The sequence below is a fragment of the Echinops telfairi genome, unplaced genomic scaffold, assembly GCF_000313985.2.
Source record: "Echinops telfairi isolate 266 unplaced genomic scaffold, ASM31398v2 ScPeMD7_7465;HRSCAF=8503, whole genome shotgun sequence".
NCBI classification, from domain to species: Eukaryota; Metazoa; Chordata; class Mammalia; order Afrosoricida; family Tenrecidae; genus Echinops; species Echinops telfairi.
This window is the reverse complement of record NW_022111365.1, coordinates 3,412,323-3,419,887: the sequence shown is the minus strand read 5'-3', so window position 1 is coordinate 3,419,887 and position 7,565 is coordinate 3,412,323. Positions and strand designations below refer to the sequence as shown.

At 43.8% G+C, this 7,565-nt stretch overlaps 1 pseudogene; it reads left to right on the top strand.

Annotated features, from left to right (window-relative positions):
- Positions 1 to 5,702: 5,702 nt before the first annotated feature.
- Positions 5,703 to 7,162, top strand: LOC101643446 (annotated as a pseudogene).
- Positions 7,163 to 7,565: the final 403 nt, after the last annotated feature.

Below are 7,565 nucleotides of genomic sequence, written 5' to 3'. Positions count from 1 at the left end.
AGGGCGGGTATCAACCATGTGCTTGCGTCTCGGGGAAGAAGAACGCCTTGCAGAAGGCAAAGGGCTGTTATAGGCCCTGGGGCAGGAGCTTAGAGTATTGAAGAACTAGCCAAGAAGCTGAGATGAACGAGCAGATCGGAGAGAGTTAGTAGATTCTTCCAGTTTATTCTGGAGCTTCAATGGCCTACCCGTAACATTGGAACTGCTGTGGCTCCTCATCGAACCCTTCATCTTAATGCACAAAAATGTTCAATGGAGAAAGGAGTTTGATTGGTTCCTAACATCTTCCTAATTTGGTGATTGTTCTGTCTCACACAAGATGTTCCACTTTAATTTCTCTGTCTACTACGGTACTCTCTAATTTTAGAGAGGTTTTATAATTCATTGCAATGACCATACAGAACTCACAGACAATGCCCATGATTATGGAGTTTATTGTGGAAGTTAATATGCTACAGTGCAGGTGAGAAATGCCCAGAATACACTTGTTCAATCAGTACATGGTACACACTTATTTTATAGCGTTACTGAGTACCCCAAAGGGCACACCACTCTGATGCCAGCTGCAACCCACAAGCTCCAACTCTGTCGGTCAGCAAACACAGCCCCCTGAATTAAGTACTCAGAGGCATCCCCTTCCATAATCCAGCTTCCTGCCCTTACTAACTCAGCTGTAATTAATTGCTCTTTAGGCTGAGAAGTCCATCGCTCTGCCTCAAGCTCTGGGTCCAGGCTCCCGGTTCTGCTGTGACAGCTCCTCTACCTACTGCAGCTCCACTACTCCACTCCTCTGGTGTCGAAGCTGTCTCCCGGATCAAAGAGGTTCACTGGGCAGGCATGTTGGAGTCCAAAGGAGGCACTCAACTCCTGGCTCTTGCTGATCATAAAATACACATCCTTCTCATACACTTTATATGCAACAAGATGGAAATAAACATCTTCCCCAACCTTCTTATTTTGACCTATTAGGGCAAAGATGTTTGGTGGAAGTTACAGATACAATGGTAGCTAGAAGAGTCATAATAAATACTTAGCTGTCCTTCAGTAATGGTAAATACAAACAAACAAAAAACCTAGTCAGGCTAGCAAAGATGAGATGAAAAACAACAAAAACAACAAAACATTGCCATAGAGTTGGTGTGAACTCATAGCTACCTACAGGACATGTTAGAACTTCACCTTAGGGTTTCTGAGATTGCACTTCTTTACTGGAGCAGCATCCCCATCTTTCTCCCATGAAACTGCTGGAGGTTTCAAACTCGGGAGTTTCGGGGTGCAGCACAGGTAGAGGTGTGAGGGCGGCTCAAGACCAGGGACTGTTTCCTTCTGTATGCACAGGGTTGGGATGCATCAAAATGGACTCAATAACACCAACAAGAAAAATATTTTGTCACATCAGGCCACTCTGAGTTGGAATCAATTTGACAGCACAACACAGCAATGACAGTAGGTCTTTGGTCAACTGCTTAAAGCCTGGCTTATTTAAACCCTTTGGCTCTTATAATATCTCTCTTTTTAATTTTTTTTCTAAACCAATTTAGCATGTGTTTGTGTGTGTCCCTTAGAAATCAAAGAACTCTAATCAATACACATTAAAACAAAATATAGCTCACTGTCATGGAGTCGATTCCAATTCATAGTGATCCTATAGAATAGAGTAGAATTGCCCCCTTTGGATTTTTGAGGCTATAAATCTCTATGGGAGCCTAAAGCCTCAAGTTTCACCTGAGCATCAACTGTTGGATTTGAGCTGTTGACTTTATGGCTATCAGCCTGACTGGTAACCCGTCAAGGCTGAGGATGTGTTGACCTCAAATCCTCAGAACCTTCTTTATTATTATTATTATTATCTCTGATGAGATTTCTATAGTTTAGGTGGTAGTGTTTCCCTCATGCTCAAATACTTCAAATACTTTTAAAAAATTTTATTGAGCTATAATTAACATAATACAATTCAATAGTTAAGTCATATCAAGACAAGCAGGGCAATCATTGCCAGAGTCAACTTTGGAGCCTTTCCTTTCTTCATAGGCTATTGGTGCTGACACCCAACTTACCCCACACTCCCCTTCCACACCCCGAGGCCATCATTAACCCAGCTCCTGCCTTCAGAAATCCATCCATCCCAGTTTCCCTGTACAGATAAACATAAAAAACAAGAGCAAAACCTACACAACAAAATCCAGCTCAGCAGAGAGACCTGGAAGTATTTATAAGCTATTTTTTTCTTTTCTTTTTTTCATGTCTATCTATATAAGATAGGCCAGATAAACAATCCCAAGGAGAAAACAACAGGGCTGACAGTTCTGGGCAGATAGGAGAGAGTTGGAGATGGGGGAAAGGGAGGGTTTAGCCAACAAACTCAGGGACAAGGGAATAACAAGAGATCTGAAATTGATGGCGAGAAAGGTATAGAATTCCTGGTGGGGTTTGATCAAGTGCCCGGTAGCCAAGAGGAAGTACAGAGAGCTGAATGGCAGGTCAAACATGATAGTGGGACAAGTAAGAGGAAATAGAGGAAAGAACTAGGAGGCAAAAGACATTTATAGAGGTATAAACATATGTAAATATTTTAATATATAATGATAGGGATATGTCTATGTACATATATTTATATGTTAAATATTAAGGAAGCAGACAGACATTAAGCTGCTATTAGGCATCACAAGACCCAAAACAAACAACCATTTTGACACAAATTAGGGGGATCGGAATGAAGCCCCAAACCCCATCTATAGACAATTGGGCATCCCCTCATGGAAGGGTCACAAGGGAGGGACGAGCCAGCCAGGGTGCGGTATAGCAACGACAAAACACGCAACATTCCTTTAGTTCTTTAATGCTTCTTTCCCCCACCTCCCCCCCCACTATCATGACCTCATTTCTAGCTTGCAAATCTGGGTAGACCATAGCATGCACACTGCTACAGATAAGAGCTCTCAACACACAGAATTCAGAGCAGATAAATCCATCAGGACTAATAATGAGAGTATCAGTACCGTGAGGGTAGGGGGAAGGTGTGTGTGGGGGGGAATATAGCGGGAACTGATCACAGTGATCAATGTACAAACGCCCCACCCCAGGGGGTACGAACAACAGAAATGTGGGTGAAGAGAAAGAGCAGATGGTGTAAAATATGAAAATAAAAATAATTTATAAAGTATCAAGGATTGACGAGGGTACGAGGGTGAGAGGGTGGGGGAGGGAGAGAAAAAAGATGAGCTGATACCCAGGGCTCATGTAGAAAGAAAATGTTATGAAAATGATAATGGCAATATATGTACAAATGTACTTGATATAATTGACGTTGGATTGTTATAAGAACTGCAAGAGCCCCCAATAAGATGGTTTATTCAAATTAAAAAATAATAAAATGAATAAAATAAAAAAATAATAAAGGATCCAGAAACAATGACCATATAAAACAGAAAAAGACCTCAATCCAAGAGAAAGTAAAGAATATTAAAAATTTAGAACAAGTTGATAATGGGTCCAAAGAGGGATCTAATGACAATTCCAGCCTATGCCGAACTGCTAAAATCCACTTTTCAATGCTCTTCATCAGACATTAGGGCTGTTCACGTTCCTGGGCACCACTGGGGACTCACTGGGGACTAAATATACACAGGGACTGTGTTAGGTCAGGTTGACTAGAGAAACAAATCCATTAACAATCAAATATATGTAAGAAAGTGCTTTATAGCAAGAAGTAATTATATATCAAGAAAACATCCCAACCCAGTCTAACTCAAGTCCATAAGTCTGATACTAGTCCATAAATCCCTCTTCAGACTCACACAGCCACGTGCAAATATTAAGAATGCAGGCAGATCACAGGCCAATATGTGCAAAGTTGTGTGGATCCGAGGTGTGCATCTGATGCGTGAAAAGTTGGTGGAAAACATGGCAGGACTCCAGCAGCTCTCACAGTAGCCAGCAAGTAGGAAGGTCAAGGCAGAGAGAGAGAGAGAGAGAGAGAGAGAGGCCAGCCTCCAGAGAGCTATATATCTTGATCACATCTCCAAGGGAGATCATCAGGCTGCGACCTGATTGACAGGCTAAGCTCCACTCATATCCTCTTACTGGTGCTATATTGGCACAAAAAACCTATCACAGGGACCTTGCAAACGGATTTTGTGTTACCACTGTCATCCATAATGTTCTGCAAACTGGGTTTTTGGAATTTAGGCACTAGTACCATTCTCTCATCAGGTTTAGATCTTATTATTTACAATCCTTGGATTACACATACTGGTGTGCTTCTTCCACATAGATTTAGCTGTCTTACTTATATGACTGCTTGTTTCAAAGCAAGTCTTTAAAACCTCAGATGCTACTTTTCATGATAGCCAGGCACCATCTAACTTGTTCACCACACATTTCTATGGTACCCATATCTTCAGTGATCTTTACATGAGGGCAAGTACTGGGCGGGTCCATGTTACAAGAAGTAATTGTTCTTATATTAGGGCTATGATCAAGTTTGCGCTCAAAATCCACTCATATTACTGTAGTTACTTATATATCCCTGGTTAACTTTTGGAGACATTATTGTCACTTTATTGTTGTTCTTAGGTGTCATTGTCGGTTATAACCCATGGTGACTTTCAGCACAAAAGAACAAAACACTGCCCTGTCCTGTGCCATCCACACAATTGCTCCTATTCTTGAGCCCATTGCTGCAGATGGGGAGTCAACCCATCTCCTGAGGGTCTTCCTCTTTTCCTCTGTCCCCTATACTTGACCAAACATGATGTCCTTTTCTAGGGGCTATTCTCGCAATATGTCCAACACATGTAAGACTAAGTTTACCACCCTTATGTCTAAGGAGCACTCTGTCTGTACTTCTTCCAAGACAAATTGGATTGTTTTTATAGCAGTCCATGGTAATTCTTCTCTAGGTGCATATTTGGTAATTGAAAATAGCATGGCTTGGGTCAGGTGCACCTTAGTCCTCAAAGTAGCATCCTTGATTTTCAATACTCTAAAGAGGTCTTGTGGACCCAGTGCAAAGACGTACCCAAGGCAACACATCTTTTGATGTCTTGAACGTTTCTTCCATGAGCATTGGTTATGAATAAAAGGAAGACAAAATTATTGACAATGTCTAACTTTTCTTGATTTATTATGATGTTATCTACTGGACTGGTTGTGAAGACTTTGGTCTTCTTGACATTGAATGGTATTCAAAACTGAAGGCTACCACCCTTGATCTTCATCACCAAGTGCTTATCTGTCCTGGATTCATGTGTGGAGAGCTCTTATCTGTATCAGTGTACAGGCTCTGGTCTAGCCAGATCTTCCACATCCCATTTCTTCTACTCTATGATGATGAGGAAGTTTCAGAGTTTCATCCACTTTGATTCTTTTTTCTCTCTCCTCCCTTTTGAATAACCTTTTGCTTTCCTTATTAATGATGGTATTTATGTCCTCCCAGAGTTCATAGGGTCTTCTGTCATTGGTGTTCAATGTGTGAAATCTGTTCTTGAGATGTTCTCAAATTCAGGTAGAATAGACTCAAGGTTGTCTTTTGGTTCTCGTGAACTTATTTTAATTTTCTTCGGCTTTAACCTGAACTTACATATGAGCAATTGATGGTCTCTTCCACAATCATCTCCTGGCCTATTCTTAGCTGCTTATATTGATTTCTGTGTATTCCTCCCAGAGAAGTTCATGTGTGTTTTTGGAAAAAAGTATTTGGGATGAATAAGTCATTGGCTTTGCACAATTCTCTCATGGGACTCCTCATCGGGATCCCAAAGGGGCTGCACCTGGTCTTAGTGTCTGAAAAGAAGGTCAAGGTAGTTAGCATCACAAACACTGGGGAGGAAGCCCAGTGTCCTGAATAGTTGCAGAAGGTGCAGGAAGCCAGCCCTCCCCCTGTGCAACAGCCCATCAACTGTGGTCCCACTGTGGCTACCACCTCGGATCCTGTGGGGGCTTATGCCAGGGATGAGAATACCACCAAAGCTGCTGCAGCTGAGGACTTGGTATTGGGAAAGCTATGGGGTTACTCTTGGGGGCCAGGCTGCAGTGTGTCTTGGTGGGGGATGGACGAGAGCCGAGCTGCTGAAGGCAGTGGTTCAGAGACAGCAAGTTCTCAGTGGTGTGTTGCGAAGATGTTGCTGCGAAGCTCATTTTGTAGCTCGTTCCACCAGGCCACCTAAAACTAGCAGTCCACATAACACAAGATCATTGATGATTCCCTGCAGGTCATCAACTGCCGGGCAGAAAAGCTATTCCTAGCATGCCACGACAACGGAAACAGCGACGCTGTCATGGGTGCAGAGCAAACAAATGACTGGATGGGCACTTAAGAGCTTTCTACCCTCCTGCCCCCAGGACCTGGATGGATCCACAAAAGGAGGAGAAGAATCCCTATAAAAAATGTAAACAAACATGTGGGTTGAATCAGAGGCTGCTGCCTACGCAACACCCCAACCAGCCAAAAAGGCCCAGAAAAACACAACTGAGGAGCCCAAGATCCAGAAGATCATTGATGAATGCCCAGGAGAGCGGCTAGTGTACGGGGTGTGACAGAAGTGGCCTAGCCTGGAGGATGTTTGCATCTCCTGTGGGAGCTTTAGTGGCACCCTGGAACACCCTCTCTTCGTCAGAGCAATGTGTCAAAATAGCAAGAATGATGACTGCTATCAGTCCCAGTGCACCATCTGCTGCAGGGGAAGGAGGTGCTCATGTGTGGGAACAACTGCAGCGGGTGCTTTGGTGTGGAGTGTGCGGATCTCTTGATGTGGTCAGAGGCTGCCCAGGCAGCCATTTGGGTAGGCCCCTGGCACTCCTGGCTCCAGATATTCCTCGCCAGTTACCATGAACAAGAACTTGACCCTCCGAAGGTTTACCCATCCGTCCCAGCTGAAAAGAGGAAGCCCAACTAGGTGCTGTCTGTGTTTGATGGAATTGCTAAGGGCTGCTTGTGCAGAAGGACTTGGGCCTTCAGGTGGACTACTACATTGTCTCGGAGATAGGTGACATCATCATCTTGGGCCTGGTGCAGCACAGGGGAAGATCATGCATGTTGGCAAAGTCCGTGATGATTGATTGCCAAAGTAGTGCCAACACACTCAGAGCCTGCTCTTTCAGGGGTAACCTTCCCAGTATGAACAGGCCCTTGGCGTCCACTCTGAAGGCTAACTGGAGCTGAAGGAGTGTTGCGAGCATGGCAGACTCGTTCAGCAGAGGAAGAACTATTACTACTAGGAAGGCAGGGCAAAGACCAGCATTTCCCCGTCTTCGTGAATGAGAAAGAGGGCACCCTACCCTTGATCTAAAACTGACACGAGTCTCACGCCTGTGGAACGTCCCCTCCAGCACGCTCAGAGAGCGTTCTGTTTCCATTTATTAGGCCTTACGTATCTGATGATATTTTGGAGCTATGCATAAGCTTTTCAGCGGCCAATTCATCCGAAACGGTCAGCTGATTCCTTCTTTGATTTCTGTTCTTGCCGGCAGCTCCCCTGAAACCCCATCACTTGGGTGGCCCTGCTGGCATTTGAAACACCAGTGACATAGCTTTCAGCATGACACAACACACAAGCCACAAGAGT